Source organism: Lagopus leucura, unplaced genomic scaffold, assembly GCF_019238085.1.
Source record: "Lagopus leucura isolate 7727_CA_CO unplaced genomic scaffold, USGS_WTPT01 Super-Scaffold_100054, whole genome shotgun sequence".
In the NCBI taxonomy this organism is placed as follows: domain Eukaryota; kingdom Metazoa; phylum Chordata; class Aves; order Galliformes; family Phasianidae; genus Lagopus; species Lagopus leucura.
Genome location: NW_024962300.1, coordinates 1,561,573 through 1,586,940, shown reverse-complemented (window position 1 = coordinate 1,586,940; position 25,368 = coordinate 1,561,573). Strand labels below are relative to the sequence as shown.

The 25,368-nt window shown below is 41.4% G+C and overlaps 1 protein-coding gene and 1 long non-coding RNA gene across 14 annotated transcripts in view; one reads left to right on the top strand and one right to left on the bottom strand.

Annotated features, from left to right (window-relative positions):
* The window catches only part of LOC122188037, a 33,433-nt gene extending 26,641 nt beyond the window's left edge, over positions 1 to 6,792 (bottom strand). For 2 of the 13 annotated variants that reach the window (XM_042886017.1, XM_042886011.1), the window contains exons 1-4: positions 6,567 to 6,792; positions 5,436 to 5,676; positions 581 to 4,833; positions 236 to 364 (exon numbers count right to left, since the gene is read on the bottom strand). The gene's annotated coding sequence lies outside the window, so the exon portion shown is untranslated. The other 11 variants (XM_042886004.1, XM_042886007.1, XM_042886008.1 and 8 more) reach the window with 11 other exon arrangements.
* Positions 6,793 to 6,896: 104 nt separating this feature from the next.
* Positions 6,897 to 23,646, top strand: LOC122188067. Its single transcript, XR_006181465.1, has 3 exons — positions 6,897 to 6,955; positions 22,103 to 22,213; positions 23,210 to 23,646. It is a non-coding gene; the product is annotated as an uncharacterized LOC122188067 (long non-coding RNA).
* Positions 23,647 to 25,368: the final 1,722 nt, after the last annotated feature.

The window sequence follows — 25,368 nt, the reverse complement described above, 5'->3', positions numbered from 1 at the left end:
TAGTGACATGAAAAAAGAACTGCAAATTGCTCCAGTAAACGTCAATGGACTTCCAGTTCTCTCCTTATGGTGAAACTGCTTTGCTGAAACCAACCTTATTGAGTTCATATTCTTTGAATTTGGTCATTAGCACACCAAACTGGAATCAAGTCCAACACTCCAGGAGATGAGTGCTTCCTTTTCTTTCGTGGAAATCAGCCAAATAACACAAAGTATAAAAAAAAAAAGAATTTACCTTTATTTCTCAACAGTCTTAACTCAAGTGTCACTGCCCTGTGTAGTTCAAAGAAGCCTCAATCAACATACAACATTTTTAATTGGGCTAGAATCCATAAGTCATGTAAGCAGTGTGAAGAGAGAGCACCTAAAGAGAAAACAGCGCTTTTGTGAGTCTACTTACGAAACTTTGATCCTTTCAAAGTTATTAATGAAAACATTAGCTCTTGCAGTTTTCACAGATCCTGCAGTAATCAGGAGGTGAAGTATGAGATTTAGCTTTCATTCTGTTGCTGCCAAATCAAAACCCTTTGTAAATACGTTCATTAGAAACCCAGGAGTTTGTAAGAAAGCCAAGCATTACCTGTAGGAGACTCTCAACAAAAATATCTGGTCATCCAGGTGGAAGTGGCATCTGAAAATGAATGATTAAAATACACATTTAAAAACATCTCCCCTAAACAGGTCTCCTGAAGAACTGCTTGACTGGCAAATCTGGTAGCACTATGCAGTGACATTCTTTGAAGTTAAGATATGTGGAAAAGGTGCTGTTTTACAAGTTGCTTAAACCAAGTAAAAACTGGCAGATTGTGTAAGCACAACTTACTCTTGTTAGGGAAGACCTTTCTGCAAAATAACAGAAAACATAGTTGTAAGAACAGAAATGAACTACTAAAGAGTTTCAACCATATCATTACAAGCACTGACCTCTTGAAAAAAAGATGAGAAATCTTCACTAAAAAGAATGAACTGCAGGATCCTGTTGGTGGGTTGTCTGCTGTTGTTTGTTTGCTTGTTTTTTTTCTCACTTTTTATGCTGCGACTGCCATTATTAAGCTGCTGTGTATGTTAAGTGTTGAGCATTTGCTACAGTCTGGTGGATCTTATTATATAAATGAGGGACTCGGGGTGAGTCTGGTTAGCTACCTACACATTCAGATAAGAAAGTCATTGAAAATGAAATCTATCTCAAGAAGCATAAAGGAGAGCCCATTTGAGATTATCTTCTCCAAAAAAGTTTATCATACCTATAATATTCAAATCGAGTACTGAGAAAAATATTACTGCCTGAATTGTTTGCTTTTTTGCTTAGTCTGCTTGTTTCCAGAGATCTGCCTGTTGTCACTTCCTGATTAAGAAGTGACACACACAGCAATTTAATAAAAATAATGAGGGGGAAAAAAAAGGGTATACTCACGGTTGAGCAACCAAGTTCTTATATAAGAACATATATAAGAATATCTTTGCCTTCTAACTGGGGATTTCCAAAGTTTGCTCAGGCTGGTATACATGCACTTGCATCAGTAGTAGCTGGCTTTCTTCCTACCAAAAAGACCACGCTCAAATACCATATGATATAATAAATACTATACATTGTTGTGAACATACATATTTATATAGTTTATTTATATAGCATCTTCATGTCTACGTAGTACAACTTTGTAAGGATATAGGGTTATCTAGAACAGAAATACATTCCTTTGAGTGCCTGTTCTCTCCAGGCTGCAGAGTCAGATGCAGAGAGCCAGCAAAGAAATTTTCAGCTAAACTTTAACTTGGTCAGATTGAAAATATATACATTTTAAATTACATATAATACCTACTGTCATGAAACATATTGAAGAGATAAAATGGGCCTGTCAGCCTGTTGTCTCTAATGCTAATGCTCAAAGTTTCTTCTCCTTCTTTTTTTTTTTTTTGGTGAACCTCCCAGAAAAACAAATTATGACACACTGGTGGAAAATTTTTCTGTTATTTTTTTTCTCCTTGCACAGAGAATGCTTCACAGACGCTGCAAGTTTCATGTCTGTGATGTCCTTCTAGTGGAAACAGTCTTAATTTATTTAGAGGAACTTTTTCACCAAGTGAAAAGCTGTGGGGGAAGCATCTGAAGAAGACTGGCTTCTCTAAATGGTTTCTAGCAGGCTTCATATGAGTCTTCCTAAACTAGGAGTTAATGCACTGCAATCTGCTAAGACTCAGAGATACAGGCTTTGCTCTTGTGCAGCAGTAACTTCAGTCATCAGGGGATAACTACAGTCTGAATTGACACGAGCATGGTGCTCAGACAACACTGCAGGTGGCTGACTATGAAAGCTGTCCTCAGGGCTCTTGGTAGACAGAGGAGCATCCAGGAAGCTCCCTTTGTAGCTTCTGGGAATGAAAAGAATCATAGAATCATAGAATCATAGAATCACAAGGTTGGAAACAACCTGCAAGATCATCTAGTCCAACCACCCTCCCATTCCCAGTACCACAAGCTACTAAACCATATTTCATGGCTCCAAAAGCTTGACTTATCTTTAAATAAAATAAATTCATAGTGCTATATTCACAAGAATCATGGAGTCAGAGAATCCTTAAGGTTTGAAAGACCACTAAGATCATTGAGTCCACCCATCAACCCATGGCTGGGACAGCTCTTGACCATGTTCCTCAGCATGTCTACTCTTTTCTTGAAAACCTCCATGGACAGATGATTTATTTTGCTTTCTTGCACCCCAGTGTAATTTCATTATGTCCAGCACACCACATTACCACTACTTCCTCCTCTTATCCTTTCAATGTTGTGGAAAGTGTGGCTAAATCATTTTCCTGCTGTTTCATCATTGGGATTTTCTGGTAAATTGTTGTAGGCAGGCTTGCAAAATATCCACTTTCATTTTGAGAATCTGGAACCTATTTTTTAGATTCAACTAAAAGCAAAAACTGTCCCTTTCAGCATTAATTAAAAACATGCACTGTAGCATAATCATTCTTCCTTTTTATACACTTTCTTTAAAAGATTAAACTCAAGAGGCTTGCCAGTAATGCATACATACAACAGAAAACAAGGAATATCACTGATTAAAGAAATAGAGCGGAGGGCTGACGGTTTGTTTCCAGCCCTAACAGACAATTTGCACGTTGAGAACATCTTCTCCTTTGCTGAGCTATGCTGTGTGGTTATTATTTTCTCTTTCTGCAAGTTTGGTCCCTCTTTCCTTGTGCTACCTCATTTCTTCAAAAAGTTGTAAAATCCCATCTGGAGCACTGTGTCCGGGCCTGGGGCATCATGCACTGGAAAGAAGAGCTCTTGGAACAGGATCAGAGATGATCTGAGGGCTGGAGTGCCTCTCCTATGCAGAAAAAGTGAAGGATTTGGGTTTGCTTAGCTTGGGGAAGAGAAGGCTCTGGGAAGAGCTCACAGCAGCCTTCCAGTACCTGTGGGGAGCTTATAAGCAGGAAAGGAACTGACTGCTTAGCTGTTCTCATAGTGATAGGATAAGGGCTTTAAACTAAAGGAGGGGAAAATCAACTTTGATGTTAAGAAGAAATTATTTCCTCAGACGGTGGTGAGGCCCTGACAGCCAGCCAGAGAGCTGCGGGTGCCTCATCCATGGGAGTGTTCAAGGCCAGGCTGGATGGGGCCCTGGGCAGCCTGCGCTGGGGGGCACCTGTTGGTTGGGTGATCTGTAGGATCCCTTCCAACCCAATCCATTCTAAGAGTGAAATTTCACCAAAACTTTCTGATGAGCAGCTCGAGAACTCACTAGGAATTGCAAACAATTATATCTAACCAGATGTGTGTTAGTTTCACCAAAAAAAAAAGTTTTTTAAAAAAAGTCAAATATTAAATATTCCACTAGTTTGGTGTTTGTGGTTTTGGGTGTTTTTTTTTTTTTAAAGTTTTTAAGTTTTAGTAAAAAACAAATAGTAAAAAAAAAAAAAAAAGTGTTGTTCCTTATATTAACTCTATTACATATTTTCTATGCTGGCTAAGACAATTCCTCTTCACTCTCTGCAGGCCAGGCAAGCCAGAAAGTTGGGCACCCATGGGTTAGGGAGTTTCTGTAGCAGTGCTGAACAAACTGGTGTAAGGTGAAATGATACAAAGAAATACAAGAGTTTGAGTTAAAAAGTGCTAGCAAAACCAGTGTAATAATGGTGATATTTGCAGGAGAACAGGAGCAGGAGCTTCACTGGCCCATGTGAAACTAATTTAGAAGAAAACTTTCAGGAATGCTCAGTGAATGTACGTATTTATGGTACAGAGTACATGTTTGCTTGGTATTGATAAGTTAATCTATTTATCCCACATTCTGGGATATTTTTACACTTAGCTTTGAAGACCATTGCAAATATTGGTGCTAAGTTGGCACAAGTACAAAGCATTCTAAAAGGATTTGGATTATATTGCTTGGCTCAAAGGTGAAATATTTTGCAGGCATTGAATAAAGGGCTGTTATATTGTTAAAACTGTAAGAGCAGTTGAGCATGAACAATGGAAACAGTATGGGGCCATTATACAATATGGGGGTGTAGTTTGGAGTGTAGAATAGACATGGAATATTGTAATGAATTTCTAGAATTAATTGTAATAACCACTCCTTGTACCATAAATATGCACGTATTCCCTCTACAATAGAGATGTTTACCTGCCTTCGGTATGCAGGCTAGGAAGCAGTTATCCTCCCTTGGTCAGCCAAATAAACACACCTGCTCTACAACTACCTCGTGGTTATGGAGTCTGTTCCGCAAGTCAGCATCAGGTGTTCTGTAAAACTTGCAGAAATCTGTGGAACCAGAACGGCCGTGGTATTTGCGCCAGGATATGGAGAACAAAACAGGATGTAACTGCAAATGAATCGGACATAAACTTTGAGTGAAGCCACAGGAAGTCATGGAGAAGATTCAGCTAAGAAAGAAACAGAATATACTGTCAGTAAACATTTTGATGGGAAATATTTATTTCTGAGAAAATTAACTTAATTCTTTGAGATTGCAAGTTAGGGGACAGCTGCACAGATGTAACAGTTAAGTTTTAGAGCGCCATGACATTTCAAAAGTAACAAAATATGTTTACAAAGGTAAATGTATTTTACTAACATTAAGCAGAGATGAAGTTGATGAGGCTTTTTATGGGAAAATAAAGTGGAGTTTCTCACACTCTTCTCAAGAGAACGTCATTTTACATTCTTAAAAAAAAAAAAACCCTTTTCAAAATTTCCTGATCAACATGAATATGTGAGGATCACAGTGTTGGAAATATCCGAAGAATCTGTCAGGACGGTATCTATGATAAAAGCAGGTTTTATTCGCGATTGCGACGGCGGGCGTCCCGCGAGCAGGAGCATCGCTAAGGACGCAGTGACAGCTTTTGAACCTTGTTTCCCCTTTTGCCTGCTCCCCCTCCCCCGTCTCCCCATTGGCTGGGTACTCCAGGTTCACAATCTTACCACGGTCTACATCTGTTAATTGCTGTGTCACCTGGTGTCAGCCAGCAGCCATCCTGTTGTTTCCAAGATGTCTCAGTGCTCTTCCTGTCGCATTGATATGGTGATTTTCTTCAAAGTCTTCCTTAAACAAAGAGCACCGGGGGGAGAGGAGGGTGCCTTCTTAGTGTCTCTTCAGGCGCTTCCCTGGGGATCTCACCACTTATTCTCAGATGTGATCAACCTCGTGCAGGATATTCTTGCACTGTGTATGACAAAATATTACATATATACTGAGCGTGCATTCCTGGGGAAGGTTCATCTAGAGGATAAGTGATGCAAACTGTCAGAGACCCCCTCCAAGTAAAGTAGACTCCCAGAAAGAACTATGGCAGCGGAGGCCATGAAATAAAAAATTCTTATCTTATTGTAATGCAGAAACACCATTTGATTCCCACAATAGCAATAGTTACATTTTAGAGGTCTGAGCCCTCCAGATTAATAAATCCTTCTCTACAATGCTTCTGTGAGGGACCCATAGCTGCAGTGTTAATGCACAGCTGGTTTCTGTGTCCCACTGACACGACCAGCTAACAAGCGTGCTACATTTGTTTGCTGTTCCTGCAAAGACTGAAGTTCAACTTCAGAGCGCTTATTAAAATTACTTATTTACTAAGAAATGTTTTTACTTCTGCTATTACCAGCTGAATTGAAGTCCCTGGCAGTGGCAAACAAGTAATAACTTAGAATCATAGATGTGTTCAGCTGTCAATTGACACACCAAAATTTTTTCCTCTGCAGCCACATTGCTCCAAAACCGCAGTGATGTTTAGGATTTTTGTGACCGAAATGCAGGACTCAGCAGTTGATCTTGCCGAAGTTCATCCAGTTGGCCTCAGCCCAGCAATCCAGCCAGTCCTGATCCCTCTGTAGGGCTTCCTACCCCCAGGCAGATGCACACTTGCCCAGCTTGCTGTTGTCGGCAAACATAGCGGGAGTGCGCTCAATTCCCCCATCCAAATCATCAGTAAAGATACTGAACAGTTCCAGATCCAGTACTGATGCCTGAGGAGCACCACTTGCGACTGGCTCCCACCCAGCTGTAACCCCATTCACCACCACTCTCGGGACCCGGCCCCCCCGCCAGTTTTCTACCCAGCGAAGAGCGCACTCGTCCAAGCTTCTGCAGGAGAACGCTGTGGGAAGCAATCCAGGGCTTCGCTTAAGTCCATACAGACTACTCCACAGCCTGTCCCGTCCCCTGCTCGCAAAGGAGACGAGGTTGCTCAGGCAGGACAGCCTTTCACGAGCCCACGCTGGCCGGTCCCGGTCCCCCGACTGTGGATCGCAGTGGCGGCCGTCAGCTCCGCGCCCTTCCCGCCGCCGCCCTCACGGCGGACGGAGCGCAGATCCGCAGCTCGGCGGCGCTGCTCCACCGCGCGGCGGCAGCGCGGGACCGCGGAGCTGCGCTCCTGCGCCGTGCGGCGGCGACCCGAGAGCTGGGGTGTGCGGCGCCGGTCCCCGCGGAGAGAGGCGAGTCAAAGGTGGGAAGAAGGGGGAAGGACGGACGTTTTTACAAGTTGGCGCGGAGAACGAGCGGCTGCCAGGTGCAGTAAGAGCGCACGGCCCGTGCGCTCGCAGATGGTCAGGTGCATCCAGGAGCCGAAAATAAGAGACTCGGTTTTTTCCCTTGTCACGTGGATGGCGCGGAGGAAGCCGTGCAGGCGTTTACTGCCGGTGGGCGTTCGGCTCGTCGGCCCCGGGCCGGGAGTCGTGGCCTCGAGGGCAAAATCACGCGTTCTTCTAGCCTTAGCTCTTGTGCCGTTGCTCCCGCTGTGACTGCAGGTACATCACGCGGCGGCGTGGCCTCGGCTTCCCCCACGGTGTTGTTATGAGGGTGGTTCGAGTTGTAGATATTCGCGCCAGAAAACACTTCTGTGCCTGGAAACCCCTCTGTTAGTATAAGGGGGAGTGCTCTCATCCTAAAGCAAACATACTTACGTTTGAGAGATTTGTTTTGAGTATACTGCAAGAATATTAACAGCGAGTTTAACTTAGCAGAACACAAAACACCATTAGCTGTGCAGTAGAGCTCGCTGTCATTATTGGGATAAATGTTGCCCAGTGCTTGGTAGGTCTCAACAAAACAATTTCTCATTCACAAGAATTAATGGGATTTCAAGCAAGTAAACATTTTCCTGATTTTTTTTTTGTTTCTTGTAAGTGGAGAAAAAGCAGCTGATGGACTGTATATATACACACACACAGATTGTACTCCAAGCAGCTGCAGAACCCTGCAAAAAAATTGGTCTCGACAGTGTCACTGAAACTCACAGAGATATGAGTTTCATGGAGCTTTTTCACATTGTCTTTCACTCTTAACACCCAGAGTTGACCAGAACTGATTTTACAGAGAAGTCAGCCCATGTTTGTGTGTTTCATTGGAAACAGGGCACTTCAGCTCCCAGTTCCAAGCTGCAAATCCTCAAACCTGTAAACAGAGATGCTGTGAATTTGCCACCCAGTTACTCCCTCCACGTTACACCTTTTCAGGGTGCTTACCCATTCGACAGCATCAGTCACCTTACAGAGCTCTGCAACACTTCAGCACCATTCTGAAGTGAGGTGACACAGAACAAGTCCAAGATGTGGGGTCACGTGGTGATACAGATGCAATAACATGAGGCATCTGAAAGTTTTCCAGGACGTTTTTTTTAAGATGAGGAATAATTTCACCCATTGCAGACTGGTGAACAATGAAGAAATGAGGCATTCTGTTTGGACTCCTTTTTTTTTTTTTTTTTTCTTTTCCTTATTTAAATAGATTTATTAGTAACTTCAGATTCAAGTCTGTAAATGAGTATTTTTATTTCATCCTTTAAAAAAAAGAGTGACTCCTTTGTGCTTTGGTAATTTTGGAGTATTATCAGGGTTATTAATCAGTTTAGTCCTGGTTTTAGAAATGTGGTGATCTTCCTCTATAGAAAAGTGCAACAAATGACCTTTATCCATTAGAAGGAACAATAACAAAAGCACAGAACCAGATCTTTCTGTTCCCAGGCATAATCATGTAAGAACAATGATAAAGGGGTAAGCAGTGAAAAAGAACAGGGTGATTCTGATTTTGCATTGAGGTCAGTCAAGACGCATAGACCTAGGAGAGAGAGCAGGGTAGGGAGCAATGCAAGACTCCAGCGACCTGAAAAAAAAACAAAAGCAGAACATGGGTGCAAATAGAAGAGGTTTGGTACCCTCTTTTATTCTTAGAAAATGTGAAAAGGATTTCAAAACAGTTTTGCAATGGATACTGGGAGTAAATCTCTCATCATTCCAGATCCTGCTGAATTCACTGCCAGCTGAACATTTTTAAACAGGATTGACGATTAATTCTATCAATAATAACTTTATACATGAAGCTAGTACAACTCTTTCCTGGAAAGATTTTAGCTTGTAGATTTTTTGCATATTATCATCACACATCAGTGTTGGCTTGAGGAAAAAAATCCTAGAGTTAATAAATAAAACCAAGCTGTCCCGTGAAAACACAAGCACTCCTTATATGCTAGAGGGGTTTTGGCATTGGTCGCTGGCGTTAAAAGTCCTTTATGCTGTTCCATTGTAGTCTATTCTGTTCCTAATTATTTAAGAAACTAAGCACCTTAGATAAACTCCCATCTGATGCTATAAGAAGAGAGTTGTGGAATGCTTTATGTAACTGTCTCTCAGTTACAAAGCAAACCTCTAACGGCACAGGCTGGAGAGCAGTGCTAATGGAGTGAGGTTTAGTCAAGAATGGAAAAAACTGCAAAAACCTGACAGTGTTTTCAAGTACGTTACATCAGATATGTGCTGCGATCATGGTTTCTGTCAGCCAGGAGAGTCTGGAGCAGATTAAGTGTTCAGCTGTCTGCTGCACTGACAAAGCAGACCTATGGGGAGATGAGATTTTGGGAAGCATCCAAGTGGTTTATGTGCTTTTTGGATGCTTTACACGGAAACATTGCATGTAGGAATAACTTGAGCTGTAAAAGAAGATCAGTGCTTTTTTTTTATTTTTAATAAAGCATTGTTTTAATGTTTTAGTTACTGCTTAAGTGAGGCAAAGAATGTGAGCCATTTCCTCAGTCAGTAGTTGTCCTTGCCAAAGTCTGCAATGAACACTAAGCCAAGAGTGGTACTTCGTCCTTAAGATTTCCAACTATGCTGACACACTGTTTTGAAACCTCCTGCTCCAGTTGTCCATTCTCCTGCTAATTCCCCTCGGTGCCTCTCTAGAAGCTCTTCCAAAGCCTTTCTCTGGATTTCTGTATGTGGGAAGCCCAAATGTCTCTATTTTCTGCTGCGTTTTTTTGCTTTGATTCATATACAGAATTATCTACCATCATTTGATGAGGAATAACAAGTTTTTACTTTGGTCTTCTATCCAGATGAGAGCCAGGCTAAAGCATATTTGTGGGCAATTTAGTATTGTGTTCAATTGTGTTCAGTTGAGAGACTGGGCAGAATAGTTGAGGTCTAAAGGGACTGCGCTATTGATGCCAGTGTCACCAAGGTAAAGGACGGCACCTCAACTGCAAGTCTGAGAAATTCAGAGAAGCAAGTTTGCTTTTAAAAGTAGCAATACAGTCAGAGCAGAATCAGTAGAACATATCTGATCCTCGTTACTTGATCTTGGCACCACATTCTCCTCCCAGGCCCCTGAAGTAGGTTTTAGAGCAATAGTTTGAAAGTTGATCCATCCCCATGGTCCAGGACACATCAGTAGGTACAGACAGACAGTAGATACAGGAAAACTGATCAGTAAATCTGAGTGTTTCTGAGTACATCCTGTTTTCAGAAATCCCATGGCAGGGTCTCCAAAGCCTTCTAAGGCAGTTTGTTCCAGGCCATCCATTACATGGATTCACTCTGCTGTGAAAGTTTTCCCAAGCGCCCTGCTTACAGCTCTGCAGTGATGTTACAGCACTGCATCCTGTGCAGAGCTCTGCAGCAGCCTTTTATGTTTTTAAATTCACTGTCACGCCTAAGTGTCTTCCTTTCTGGAATGAACAATCTCAATTCTTCCAATCTTTGTGTGGATCACAAAGTTCAGTTTCTCTTCCACAGTTAGCGTTATTTTCTGTATATTAATCACCTAGAAACAGTGTGTGGGTTGGTTTTGGAGTTGGGAATGAATCACTGTTTGATTCCTTTTCTGGTTTCTGGATAGATTTTGAACAGGATCTGAGGGCAACTTACAGAAACCATAAGAAATTGTGGTGCAGAGATCTTGGAGTGAAGCTGGATACGTCATGATATTTTCAACACGCAGTAATTATACTGTGACTATGCAACTCAGTGATGTTATTTAGCACAGAATTTACCACAGAATTGACCTTTTTATTCCCGCTGGGGATTTGTGGTGTTTTGCTTTGAAAACAACATATACTCAAATCTTTTTGGTATCCTGTGCATATCATATCAGGTGGAAAAAGTCTATACTGTCATTGAGGTTAAGCTCAAAAGTGTATTTAACATGCTAAATCCGTGCCCTGAGCTAGAACTAGCAGTAAGATTAGAGGGAATGGCCTCAGGTTGCATCAGGGCTCAGGTTGGGTATTGTTCTCCAATTTCTTCTCCAGAAGGCACTGGAATGGGCTGCACAGGGCAGTGGTAGAGTCACAAGTCACTTGCACAGATGAGATTTTGCTTTTGTAAATGGGAGTCAGATGTTTAGCAATGTGAGGGACTTAGAAGAATGTAAGTCATGAGAGGGCTGTCAGTCATAGCTGGGGGAGTAGAAGCAGATCTGGACCAGGGTGCCAGAAAAATTTTGCACAAAGGGGATTTGTTATTCAGACTGCTCCAAGGGTATGTAGTTTTGGAATAACTTGGAACAAGAAAACTACATATTTTTTTTTTCTTCCTTCCTCCCACCCTCCTGCCTCCAGTTATCTAACACTGGCTTGGGAAGACAGACTTAAATTACCTTTTTCATTCTCTAAATTTCTGCAGAAAATTTTTTCTCCTCTTTCACTACTTCCACATAATTACGTTGTCATTATGTCTTCAGTGCAATTCTGCAGTACTTGTATTTGGACATTGGTCCTTGAAAACAATGAGGATGTTGACTGTTTAGACCAGCACACTAATCTGGGTATATTTTAGATTCCAGTACAGTAAATATTTATTAGACAGTAAGTAAAATTCCTAAATAAATGAATGTTTGGCTAAGAGAAAAAAAGAGGAACCAATCTGAGCAGAGACAGGAATTTCAGTTGAAGTTATTTGTTTGCAATCTGTGGGAAAACAGCTTTTTCACATGATGGATTCTATGTTTCCAAGTATCCTTGCGTGATCACTTAATGAACTGTCTTCTTTGGAATGAATGGAAGAATTCTTCTGTAACAAAAATCCATGATCTTGCCTATCACTGACAGATACAAATGCATCTTCTAAATGCTGTGCTCGAGTCAGTGGACTAGGAGGTTAAGAAGCCGGCTGCTGATTTTCCTCAGAACAAAAGGCAGAGATCATTTTAAAGCTGCCCTTTGAAGAAAAGTCACTTAAGCTCATTGGAAGCTGGAACAGACACAGCCATTCTCAGGCTGCCTCCACATCTGGATGTGCTCCAGGTGAGGTCTCACCACCACAGCTTGAAATATCTCTTTTCTCTCCAATGAGATGAAGCAAATATATACATCTTGATTAATGAACATTTTCTACCAGCTGAGAAAGACAAATTAATATAGTCTTTGGGCTCTCTGGGAGTGTGCACTTTCTTATGGTCTTCCATCTCCTTGTCAGAGATAGGCAGATCTCCTGAGGATGTTCTGGTGGAGTGGGAGGGGCGTTCACCTTGAGAATACATTGCACAGCTGAGAGCAGAGAGCTACGAAGCTGTGTTACACCATCTGTCTCTACCAATAGTCAAAGTTGTCATTTGGAGACAGATTTACAGATCTTTACAAAGGCTCAAAAGAGCAAAAGACAGTTTAATTCGACAGAGAAGCACCAGAAGAAACATACATTAATTAGGGACATTTTGGAATGGGCCTCAGTGTCAATGTCTGTAAGGAAACTTTGCTCTGAGACTCCAAGCTGTGCAAGCTGCTGCTCACAGTTTGCTTCCAATGGCATCCAGGTAGCATCTCCCTGAACATAACTACTGCTACTACTACTAATTTTCATTCCCTATGTATTGTCACTGGAAGAAGAGGGACTATTGGAGGTGTGAGTGGGATGATGGAGCCAGAGGAATTCATGGTGACAGAAAGGGTGCAAAGGGCCCAAGGGGTAGGGAGAAGCTCACCCTCACATGAGACTTGAGGCATTTTCTCTCCTTTGAGAATAATAGAGATGTGAGTGTTTGGTAGTCTGGTCATGTGCTCTCTGGAACTGCTTTGCTTGGAGGACACATCAGTGAGAAACTCATGGGAACCTTATTTTATGTGTTTTGTTACAGGAAGCTACACAACTAAATTCAGGCCCCTCTTGCCCAGAGAAAGGTAAAATGCTCTGCAGTAAGAGGCTAGTACTCTGCTTTCCTACTGGGAGTGTGATGTGGTGAAGTAGTGAATGCTAACCTGTTCACAGCAAATGTGAACAGGAGGTGTTTGAGACCCATGGAGACGTGGCACTGAGGGACATGGGCAGTGGGCAGGGTGGGAGTGGGCTGCGGTTGGATGTGGGGATCCTAGTTGTTTCTCCAACCTTAATGATTCTATGATTCTGTGATTCTATTCCACGCAAAAGAAAACTGGCTCTAAGTGACATGAGATGAACATGGGGTAAACTGATATTTGTGCTTACTGTCATAGTCAGTTTTTTCCATGAGATTCAGAGCTGTTTTGGAGGCAGTTCCATCTGGTTTGGCTAAATAAAATGCTAAAAATCAGAAGTTGTTGTGGAAATCTGCTTTATTCCCTACTGCAGTAATCCCTTTAATAACTACTGCTATTCTTACACTTCTTCCATTTTCTCCTTTTAGCTTCATTTAGTATACAGAGGTATGAGACAGACTATTAAACTGAGTGAAAAGACTTCTGCTGATTTCATTGGCTCTTCAATAAGAGCTGGAGAGCCTAAGTTAAGATGTTAGTCATTTCGTGTGTAGAACGTATGAGTGCATGTGTACAAAATACATAATAATTATTACAAGCCTAAGGTGAACAGCAGTGCTTATAAGCAATTCAGATTAATAACCACGGAGATGAAAATCGCTTATTTATCCAATAGGAAGCCAAAATATGAGGAAAGTTAGGCTCATTTTCCTGAAGATGCTTATTATTGATACGGAAAAATGAGTTTCAGCATTCATGTAGGCTTACTGACAAGATGTAGTTCTTTGTATCCCAAATTTAATAGAGATCATTTTTGCAACCTGAGGGCAGGCTCAGATGGCCTAAGCAGCCTCACATGAACTCTCTATCCCACACACTGCTGCCCATGGGCTCAGGAGCTCATATAATCCCACTGCTGGGGCTCTGCTCCCCCAGCAGAGCTGTGAATGATGCTGATTTGCGTGCCAGGTGTTGGGTCTTGCTGCCCATCATGACCTTGCTGCTGTGGGCCCATTTAGTAGTGCCTGGTCCTTGGTTATCCTCACTGGAACTGACCTGTGTGTTGAATTCCTGGCCATGGACCTGCCGTGTTACCGGCTCTAAGCTGTGGTGCCTGTAAAATGGGTCTAGTCATAGGAGTTTTCAGACCAATATTCAAGGTCATTGTATCGACAGGGCTATTGAGTTTCATGAACTGCCTTCATCTTCTATCATTCTTAATCAGCTAGGAAGTGATAAAACGTAAGTCATGAGATAAAAAGTAATGTAAGAACCTAGTTCATGTTATGATGACTCCAATACTGTCATTGGAGCCAAAAGGCAAAGTGAATAGCAGGCAAGGAAAACTGACTTGGGGAGGATGTCTGTTTTTCTGGCGTTTAAAATTGTTTTGTCTTTATCACAAGGGTTATGATCCTAATTCTAATTGATTGTCCCCACAGTATGTTGATGCAACTGAGGGCAGAGAGTGGGTAGGATGAGCAATGAGTGGTAGGAAAAGGAACAGAACAACTGCTTAATGCTGCTTACAGTTTGTGTCATCCAGCCACTATGTGAGAGCTCTGTCCTCAATTACATCATCGCTTTGTGGGTTAAACAGTGGAAAGCAGTGTATGTTAATGGTCTTTGTGTTGAGGTTTTAAGGTTGTTCAAAGTCTAAACCTGCATGATGAGATTTAATTCGCTGAACAAGCAAGAAATTTATGTTCCCTTTCATGACTTTTTTTACTTTAAATGCAATGTTGACTTGATTTTTAAATATAAGCATTAATTAAAACAAATAATCTGGATATTTCTTGAATTAGTTTTTTGTATACTTCTCCTGTGTGTTTCTCTTTGCATACTCGCTTCAGCTCTCTGGCTAATAGCAGGCATCTTGCATGCATAATCCTTTTCTGTGGAGCTGCCAAAGTGGGAACTTGTAAGAGCTGAAGTAAAACATCAGGGAACAGCATTTGTGTAACATAACAGTCAGTTATACTAAATAGGGTGCAAATGTATAGGTACATAATGTCAGCAAGGGCATAACCTCTGAAATTAGAGCTTTGTGATTAAGTCTCCTGGTTGGGTCTTTGTTCTTATGCTTTTAAAAGGCATAGTATTTCTAGTGGTTTAGAAGAGAAAGACAGAGCTAATCCAGAAGTGCTATAATGTAAAACACGCATGGATCTTTTTAATATATTGCCATAGGATCAATAGTAAATGAATCAGTTATAAACTTGTAGTTTACATATCTGGAAATCAGAACATTATGCTTTATCATTATGCGTAAACAGTGCTGATAGGCACTGTGCTAAATGGACAGTTTATAGGTTGAACTGGAATGTTGTAAGGTTTCTGTAAGCTCTGTCCTGTAGTAGGGAAAAGGAAATGAGGTAAGTAAAATGGGAAAAAAGTTTTTTTTTTTTTTTTTTCTGGAACTTTCTTATCTTCTTTGCAGTGTGTAGCTTTTAATTGTGTGTTCTTGAGAGAGGAGTAGTTAGGGGTTTTCCCCTTATCTTAAAGCACGTCTCATTAAATGTATGAAAGTCTAAGCTCAGATGATGTCCCTGTTACACAATGCATATTTGTTAGCTGTGCAATAATAGGTGTGCCTTCCTATCTACCTTCTGCAGGAACTGCTGCAGCCAGTGTTGGCAGCACGGTGTGCTGCGCACCACAAATCTGTTGGAGTTCTGTTGTGTTTTGTTGCCTCCCACAAGGAAAGTTCTTTAACTCACAACGTGGATTAGCACTTCAAATATGGGAAGAAGTATGTGCACTTCAGGATCTCAGTTCTACAGAGTACCTAAATGAAAGCTTCTGACCCAAATGACAGAGCAGTTCACCACAATGACATGTGTTTGGATACTGTAAAAAGTATATTGCAAAAAGAGCAACTTGGAATTTCATTAGGCAGGTTTTATCCTAGCTCCTCTTGGCTTATGCTACGTAATATGGAGTTGATATAATGTCTAGTAGTGAGAGAACCAAAACCTGTTCTCTTGTGAATGTGGTGATGGGGGGAGTGCTGGCAGAGGATTCATTCCATCATTGTTACTTACAGCTATATAATAGCTGTATACTATATATATATATGATAATATATCATATATATATATATAATAATATATATATATAGTATATATATATAATAGTATATTATTTCAGAAGCAAAGTCTATTTAGTGCCTTGCACGTGGAAAGTACTTCTTACATGTACAGAGCCACCTCAATATGAACTTGTTCAGCTGCTGGTGTTGCTCAGTAACTGACCTTCCTCAAGATGGCACTTCAGCATCCTGATGCAATCTGCTCTGTAATGCAGAAAGCATACTACATCACACATAATGTGTGCCTGAGATGCTTTTTCAGTGTATTCAGACCCGAATCAGAGCGGAGCCCTGTATCTCAGGAGCAGTCCCTCTGATGGCAGTCACATTGCATGCTCTCAGTCAGACAGTCCTTCTTCACCATAATGCTTGTTAAGCTGTTTTCCTTGGACATCTCCATCTAAATTTGGCGGGTCAGTCCTGCTGTGAAGCTGCAGGAGGTATGGCTGTGGGCCACTTCATACAGATGTGTGGCCAGGAGTTTTCTGAGTGTGTCAGCTGGAGTTCACAAGAGCTATGCTTGGTTTAGAGATGACCATGAAACGCCCGCAGAAAGATTAGGTGGTATTTTTAATGTAAAGTAACAAATCGTGTTGATTCAATACAAATGTAACTGTATATAGCTTTGAAAGCCCTCAGGAAACTATGGAAATGTAATACTGTAACACTGGAATATGTTCAGTTTATATTCTGATGTTAATGTATCAAGTGCTGGGATTTTTGGATTAGTCATCCAAAATCATGAGAAGTATACTTATGTATTTGGAAAAGAAGGCCTCTAATTACGTGATGAAAAGTCAGATGTTAATCATTACAAGTCTTTAGAAATGATTTGTTTGAACTGTTTGTATTAACTTTTGAAGCTCTAAAAGGGATTGCAATCTGATTCTTCTCAACACTGTACAAACATGCTTTGAAAAATATTCCATGCCCATGCAATGTAACTACAATCAGAGAGGTTCAGAGAGCTCAAGTGAGTAACCAAAAGTCACTGAAGTCTGGAGATAACCCAAATATCTGAGCTGCTTTTCATCCCTCAGGTCATGCTGCTGTTAACAAACAAAGCGAGCTTGGTTTCAGATAGCTGTGTTCTGTTATTCCACTGTTATCTTTCCGCTTTCAACAGAAAGATTGGGAAATGAAAATTTTATTCGATGAATGATTGTGTTAAAGTGCAAAACTTCTAAATCTTTCTACCCACTGCTTTTAAAAATCAAATCCTACGTTTATATTAACACTTCTGATATCTAGGCATGGCTGAAAAGTGCTCTGAGAGGCACAGCATGACCGAATCAAAGCTCTGTCTGCCACTACAAGGCGATTGTGGTATTGTCACCGTTTGCCAAACACAGTGCTTTTGGGACTGTTGGACAGTGAATAGAGAACATCCAGGGAGCTATAAACAAAGTATGCCACTGAGTTCATCCAAGACAAGAGTGAAAGCTTCTTTTAATCCTTTTTGGAACTCATTGTTTATGACTGAACTTGCTGTGAGCCTGTGGGTGCTATTGTCTGAGTTCTGTACTTCTTGCAGCTGAGCTTCATATGAGAGTCATCTTGAACAAGTTTTGAAAAGTGAATTGTCGGAAATAGCTGGTTGTCATTTACCCATGACAATGAGAGTTCCATCTGCACACTCCCTGTTTGATCACTGTGTGTGACATGAAGTTAAAAGCTGGCTTATAGCAGGAAAAGGATTCTTTAGACACTGCTTGGTATTTTGAGGTCTAATAAAACACTCTGAATGGCATAGTTAGAATATGGGTAAAGGTAAATGAACTTGCTGGTGGACTGATAAGAAGAGACAGGGAGGAGGAAGTGCAACAAGCGACACAGCCTTGTCACTGTGGGTAAGGGCAGCATGCTGGCTTTGTCAGCATGAATGAGAACGATCTAAAGACCCAGAGATGAAAGGTTAACATGGACTTATCTGTCTCCTGGAACTTCAGGGGTTGCCAGCCCTGCAGGTATCAGGGAGAAATGAAGCTGCAACAAATACAACTACAGGCAGGTTATGGTTTCTAGAATCTGTTTACAACTGTTAACCCAGTGTTTTGCACAAACATCTAATACTCATAAATCAATTGCGTCACATAGGATTGGGTAATCGCTGTTTGAGTAGCCTCATATCTCCTTTCAGTTCTCTAAGTAGATGCCTTTCAAAGGCATCTCTAAGTAATGCCTTTGGTGTAGCGATTGGCCCCAAAACAAACACATCCCAAAGAAATGGAGCAAGATGTGCAGCCCGCAGAGCCGCAGGCTATCCTTCTTCTCTTGGAAATCGGTGTTAATTGTTTTATTTACAGACATGAATTGGAGGACAAGCTTCTGGGCTCTCCCTTGTTAGAAGTAGAATGCAAGGAGATTGGACCAGCTCAGAGCCCTAGAAAAAAATGACATACTCACTTATAATTTAGCATTAATTGTATTTTTTCACCCTTACAGCAAATGTATTCTAGGAAATACAAAGGCCTACTAGAAAGGGAGTGATGTGATCCTAGTTTGATTGACATACTCTTTCCCAGGTTTCTTCCAAAGCCCTTTAGATTACTTTCTTGGTGTCTTTTCCTATATTACAAGCATCAAAATAAAATAATTATACAGGAAGACCATTCTAAATGATCTTGAAATTAATTGGGATGCTTACCTTTGCTTCATAGCCTTTCCATTTAATGCAATGTAGTTTGGTCCAGATGCTCCAAAAGTAAGTTTTCAGGAATGCTGGCAGGCACCTTCTCCCACCAACAACCTCATTCTCCTTGGTATTTCAGATAAGGAGATTGAGCTGGGTAATTAACATGTATGATCTGTATTTACAAGCTGAAAAAATGTTTGGTTTATCCCCTGACAACTGCCTTGCTCAACTCTAAATGAAGTTAAATGAAGAGGAAAAACAACCTAGTTTTCATGACAAATGTAATTGTGAAGGCAAGGGACTAGCTGGCTATGGCTGTGTGCAATCCTGGCAGCAATCTCCTGGTACCATGGCTGCAGAACTTCCTTCCGTCCCTCACTGATACTCAGCTACTCAGCTAGAAAGAACTGCCTCCTTCTGGATACCTAATAGGAGCCTTGGTTATAATGAAACTCTTAAACCTGAATTTCAGGCTCGTTTTAACATGTTAGTCTTCATGTGGCTTTTGAGCCTCTTTCAAAACCACATTTTTGAGGCGTTTAAATAAACAAAGCCGCTAGGTTTTGTTTTTAAGTCAAATGGATGTGGGGAACCTGCTGGCTTCCCAAGAGTCAGTGCAACACACTGTGATCTCTTTTCCCAGCCTTTTAAAGAGGTTCCTTACAAGCAATGCCCAGCAGGCTAGGATGTGTGAGGTGACACATCCCGCCGCCAGCTGAAGCTGGTTGCAGCTGAAGCCAGCAAGTTTCCTCCAAAGAGCTGCTGCATCTGACCAACAGGAGTTGGCTTTACCTCCCTTAAGGCTCTTTTTCTGTTTCTGCTAGCTGCAACCAGTGAACCTGTTGCCCTGTGCTAGGCACTTTCTCACAGTTGCAAGCTGCTTCAAATACCTTCTCTACTCCGCTGAATATATCAATACTATTCCCAAAGTATGTTATTGAGCAGCAGACTTCCAAAGACTTTGGCAGAATCTTTAAAGGACTGGAGTTGCTATAAAGCAGAAGAGGTTTGGCACGGAGTTCTGCCTGACTCAGTTGTTCCATTTCCCAACAGTCATAGATGTGAGCTCTCTGCTTCATGGCGTGCTGCTTTTGATGGGGTCACACCCACGCACAGGGGCACAAAGCCTGCTTTTGCAAATTTAAAAATGTATATTGCTTCTTCGCCAAAGAAATGAAGAACAGTGAAAAATCTTTTGGTAACTCTGAGTAGGGACTTCCGTAGTGGAAAAAACCCCTAGCAATGTATAAGTCATCTGAAATACATAGCAAGAGTTGGATTGTGAAGTCACCACCCACTTCCCAGCACATTCAGTTAATTATTATTTCTAGATGGTTAGGAAGAGTGGGAGAGAGTGGATAGATGTTTAACAGGATGACCTACTAAAGTTCATGGGAGTCATTTCTTGGTACAGAGTAAAGATAAGATCAGAACCAGTGGGACAAACATGCCTCTGGAATAAATGCAGCATGCAAATAGTTTTAACACTAAGTTGAACCAATTTGCTCCAATAGACTGCTCGATTTACTTATCCACAAGTGTGTTAGGAAATAAATACTCACATATGGAAAAAATATGCAAATTTTCAGTAGAAGCTGCTGGAGAGAATCGCAATGTCCTGGAGAGACATGAAACTGAAAAGTAAGGGGTCTACAAAGATGGAGGAACATGTTCTCGTAGGTTGTTCCTATACTGTCCTATCACACAGTGACAAAGGTTTTTTTACAAGCATTCATCTGATAGTCAAACCTATGTGACACTCTGACAGACTCCAACACTTGACCTGACATGTAAAGTTTTGATTCAGAAATGAACTTGAGGATATTCTTTGTACTGAGCATTGCAGCAAAACCACTCCTCAGCAGAAGCACATGATCACATGCCTACCCTCAGACATGGGTTCTTTTGTAATCACACTTATACCTGAATTCAAATTGAAATCCGTAAGACAGAAAAGGAAAGAAATTCAGGGTAACCTTTCAAGACTGATAGTGAAAGTTTTTGTTACTTTGCAGAGCTGCTTAAGTGCAATTTTTAATTTTCTAAAATAGCTGTACTTGATATTTGCAGACAGTTAAAGCATCAGGCATTTTCATGCACTAATGGTAGAGGTTTTGCTGAATTATATAGAATATAATATGTAAAATATTGTATAAAATATTTTAATTTGAAAATTCCTTTTAGAAAGAAAGCATGTTCCTTTGCATGATTTTGCAAAGGGCTGGGCAAAAAAAATCTAGGAATTAAAGCTTGTGTTACAGCTATCGAAGACATCAAACACAAGTTGAGAAGTGACACACGGCTCATTTTTGTTACTGAGAGATTTATATAAATATGTTTTCTGACTTTTTTTCCATGGTCACAAGCAGAAACTACTCTGCCCTGCTGAAGCCTCATCTGGAGCACTGCGTCCAGTTCTGGGCTCCCCAGTACAAAAAGACAAGAACCTCTTGGAAAGAGTCCAGCAGAGGGCCACAAAATGGTGAAGGGCCTGGAGCATCTCTGCTATGGAGAAAGGCTGAGTGAACTGGGTCTGTTCAGCATGGAGAAAAGAAGGCTGAGAGGGGACCTGATCCAGGTCTGTAAATATCTAAGGTGTGGGGGGCAGAATGGCGAGGCCAGACTGTTTTCAGTGGTGAGTGGAGACAGGACGAGGGGAAACGGCCGGAAACTGCAGCATAGGAAGTTCTGCACCAATGTGTGCAAGAACTTCTGTACAGTGAGGGTGACGGAGCACTGGAACAGGCTGCCCAGGGAGGTGGTGGAGTCTCCTTCTCTGGAGATGTTCCAGACACCAACTTGTGCGACCTGGTGTAGGGAACTGCTTTGGCAGGGGGTTGGACTCGATGATCTCTGGGGGTCCCTTCCAACCCCTGTGATTCTGTGATTCTGTAAAGGCTTTTGATGTAGCTCAGTGGGCTTTGTAGGAATGAGAAAAAGGTAGGGAAGCTGGGAAGAAGAATGCAGATATAATGTAGACCATGAGGGAAGGTTGGCTAAGAGACAACAGATGGAGGGTGAAATAGTACCACAGTGACTTAGTTGGCATTGTTAGCCTGAAATGGAGAAGTAAAACTCAGAAGAAAGGTCATTAGGAAAGGCTGCTTTCCCAGGGAGCCTGCATGCGAAGTGCAGTGTTAAATTGCATTGTTGAAGCAGACACATTTAACAGTTGGCTCTCCCATGCTCAACATCCTTGGCAGTGTTTACCATGTGTAATAATGGTGGGAAGTACTTTGGAGATCATGTATGTTACCTTGGTGCTGCTTAAAATCCTCTGTCTTTTTCAGGCAAGCTCAGGTTCAGTCCATCCACTGGCTGTGTATGTACTCCATCTCTTTCAAATATGCTTAAAAGCAGCCATTTCTTATGCAAACCCAGGAGTGACCTTGCATAAGCTCTTCTTGTATATACTTCTTTCCAGGTGAGAGAATAAGAGCAGATCGAGATCTGACCAGGGTATGGAGTGCAACATGAGCTCTCTGTGCTTCTCTGCTGTGTTTACTGAAGGTCACCTTCCTCCTTGATGTACAAGGTGAGAACACATTTCCTCCCACACACTAGCCCTTCAATTTTACTGAAGTTTCTTTGTGAACAAGAAGCATTCAGAAAGTCTCCAAGGCTTTCCAGTCAGCTTTTTTTCAGGCACGTGGGTGACTGCATTGGTCTGAAAAACAAACTGTGCAGTGCTTCTGCATTATCACGTAAGTTCACGCTTTTGCCCAATTCCTGCATGTTGTCTCACACTATGGCACAAGTCCAGATGAGGAAGCTTAGCCAGAGCTAGCTTGAACTTGAATCTGAGGTCATCTGCGATAGCCCTGTTAAAGCATCAGCTCAGTGCTTGGTAACAGCAAAGAAAACCCAGTGCTACGAAAGGATGGGAGCCAAACCAGAAGGCTGCTGCACAACCCCATAGCTCATCTGTGCATAGAGAACACTATGCTACACTCCTTCTCTCATGCCAGGATATGAAAAAAGGGAGAGGTCTAGAGGTTGATGGAAGGTACAGAACAGTTTATGTCTTGGGAATAAGTCGGAATAGGGCAATATATTACAAACATAAGTATATTTACAATTTTGTGTATTGTAAATATATTATAAATAAGTACATTGCTTGCAGATTTTCAAATGGAATGTATAAAGTTGCAATCAGACATTCAACTCAAAGAAAAATGTGACCATGTCTCCCTACTAGACTTCCATAAGACCAATCTTACCAGAGAGAAACATGCTTTGTTTCACAATCCAGCCTTATTTGCACCATCGCTTTTGGGCAGTATGTACATTTGTGAACAACTCTTTTCAAGGATGAAGCACAGAAAGAGAAAAATTGGATCAATAATGAGCACCTTGAGAACTCACCAGGAATTGCAACCACTTCCATCAAACCAGACTGATGCATTATTTTAACAAAAATGTCAAATATCCCACTAGCTTTGTGTTCATGTCGCCTTCTTTTTTTATGTTTTAATTTAAAGGGAAAAAAGTGTTATTATTTATTTGTGTTTATTATATATTTTATATGCAGCCCAAGACAACAACTCTGCATTCAGTGTGGCCCAGGTATTCCAAAGGTTGGATACCCATGCAGTCATCAAGCTCTTTTGGTGGAGGTTTTACTCGACGATTGCAATTTATCATTTTCAATCCAGACAAGTACTGACTTCTGAGAATCAGAAGTATGTCCTCCTTCTCGTGCCTGCAGTTTCTCTATAGACAAGCAGAAAAATTGGGGCATGCTGCAGTCAGTCTGACAGCTGCCGAAAATGCGAGTGATTCATAAATATGTTCCTTCTGTGTGATGATTGTTGGTAAGGGTGTAGGACTAATCTGGAGCCTCTCGTCACTAGCCCAGAAATAGCTGTTTGGTTTATAAAGGCAAGACCCGCAAAAAGCAGACCAAGAGCAAAAAACTGCATGTGAAGCAGGAACAGCAAATTTTAGTGAAATAGCTTTGGAGGAGAACACCTTTGTTGACATTCCTAAGAAAACGATTTAAATGAGATTTTCAGGGCATCATGGCTCTTATTCTGCTCGATGCTGAATGGATAATTCTCACCACAGCAGCACTGCATTATTCCTTTTCATTGACCTATGCTCAGTTTTGAGCTCTGCTGTGAGTGAAAATGGACAACATATAAATGTGGAATTGCACAGACCAATTTCTGACACAAATACATTCATTACTGAATAGCTTTATTCTTGTGCAGTCATCCTGCCTTTTTACTGCAAATTCACTGTGCCAATTCAGAGTTCATAGAAAATATTTCACATCCAACGTGACTCCAGATTACATGTGCTATCTTACAGCAGAGGGCAGCTCCTTTCATGTTCCAGCCTCCTTAAACTAGTTTAGGTGACAGTTACAGACGGGAAGCCTTGACCTATGAAATATTTTTGTTATACTTTAATGCATTACTGTTATACTGTGACTAAGTGATAAGATTTTCTCTGGAAAAGATACCGGTTTGCCCAGGTTTATGCAGAGCAGTTCCAATGGACTTTAACTTTCACACCTAGCAGTCAACACTGCTGCAGGTAGTGCTGTCGTGAGAGGGAAATTTGGCCCTAAGAAACTTATTTTGGAAGTATTACTTGAGCTGATCTTTCAGTTTGCTTTGAGCCCTGTTTAAAGGAAGGGACTTGCTGCTAAAATCTCATAGAACTTCCTACAGATTTCTAAAGTTACAGGGGAAATAAAACGCTGCAATCAGGTACATCAGAATTAGTGAACTGGATTTGAGCAGCATCCACCTCTCACAGACAGTATCAGCTGCTTTGAGGATGATGAATGTCAGCCCTGCAGCTAAGAAATTCGTGGGTTAACTAGCACAGTCCTTTGCTCATCCCCCACAGACAAAACCGGTGTGTTCTGCTGCAGAAATGCTTGTTTTTCCTTGAGGAAGTCTACCATGTTGTCTATTTCAGCTCCTTGTACTGCTTACTCATTTTCCATTTTAGAACTGTCTGTGTTTGATATTCATTGTTTTTGCCTTGAGAGAAAACATACAGAAAATACATCCAGTGCTCAGAGGCTCTTGTTTCAAGGGTTCTTTGTCAGTTCTTCTTGTTAGGAAAGCAGGAATGTCACCCTCTGTGGGGTGTTTTGTGCTTTGGGTGTATGCTTTCTAGGCTGCTCAGTCTGGCACATCATAATGTAATGCAGCAGCAATTATACTCCACTATTTGTTGCCAAGTACCAGTATAGGTAGAGAGCACATGGCTGAACACTGACTATAGCACAGCAGAAATTAAAAGCCCATTCTCTCATCCTGCACTCTTGTAAATGTTTATGAATATATTGACATTAAGATAAGAGGAAAATTTCCTACCAGCTTCATTTGCAGTTTAATCTTTGACCAGGTCATAGCTGCTGTTTGTTTGGAGTGAAAGTGCATGTGTTTACCTTTTCCCTAAACCTCATCCATCTTGAGATCATCAGAATTCTGAGTGCAGCGCATGGGAGCTGAGCTCTCCTCTGCTTGTTGTACTGAGGAACAGAAGCCTGGTCCCAACAAGCACGGAAGGCCACATCCCTTAAGCCAAAGCACTGTGCCTCTTCACAGCCTACATTTTTTGAAAGGAAGCCTATGTGCTGGGAGGTCCCAGCATACTGGATTTAGTTGTTGTCACCATACACTGTGATCTGGGGAAAGGACAGTGGCCCTGGCCTCTCTCTAAAGCTTG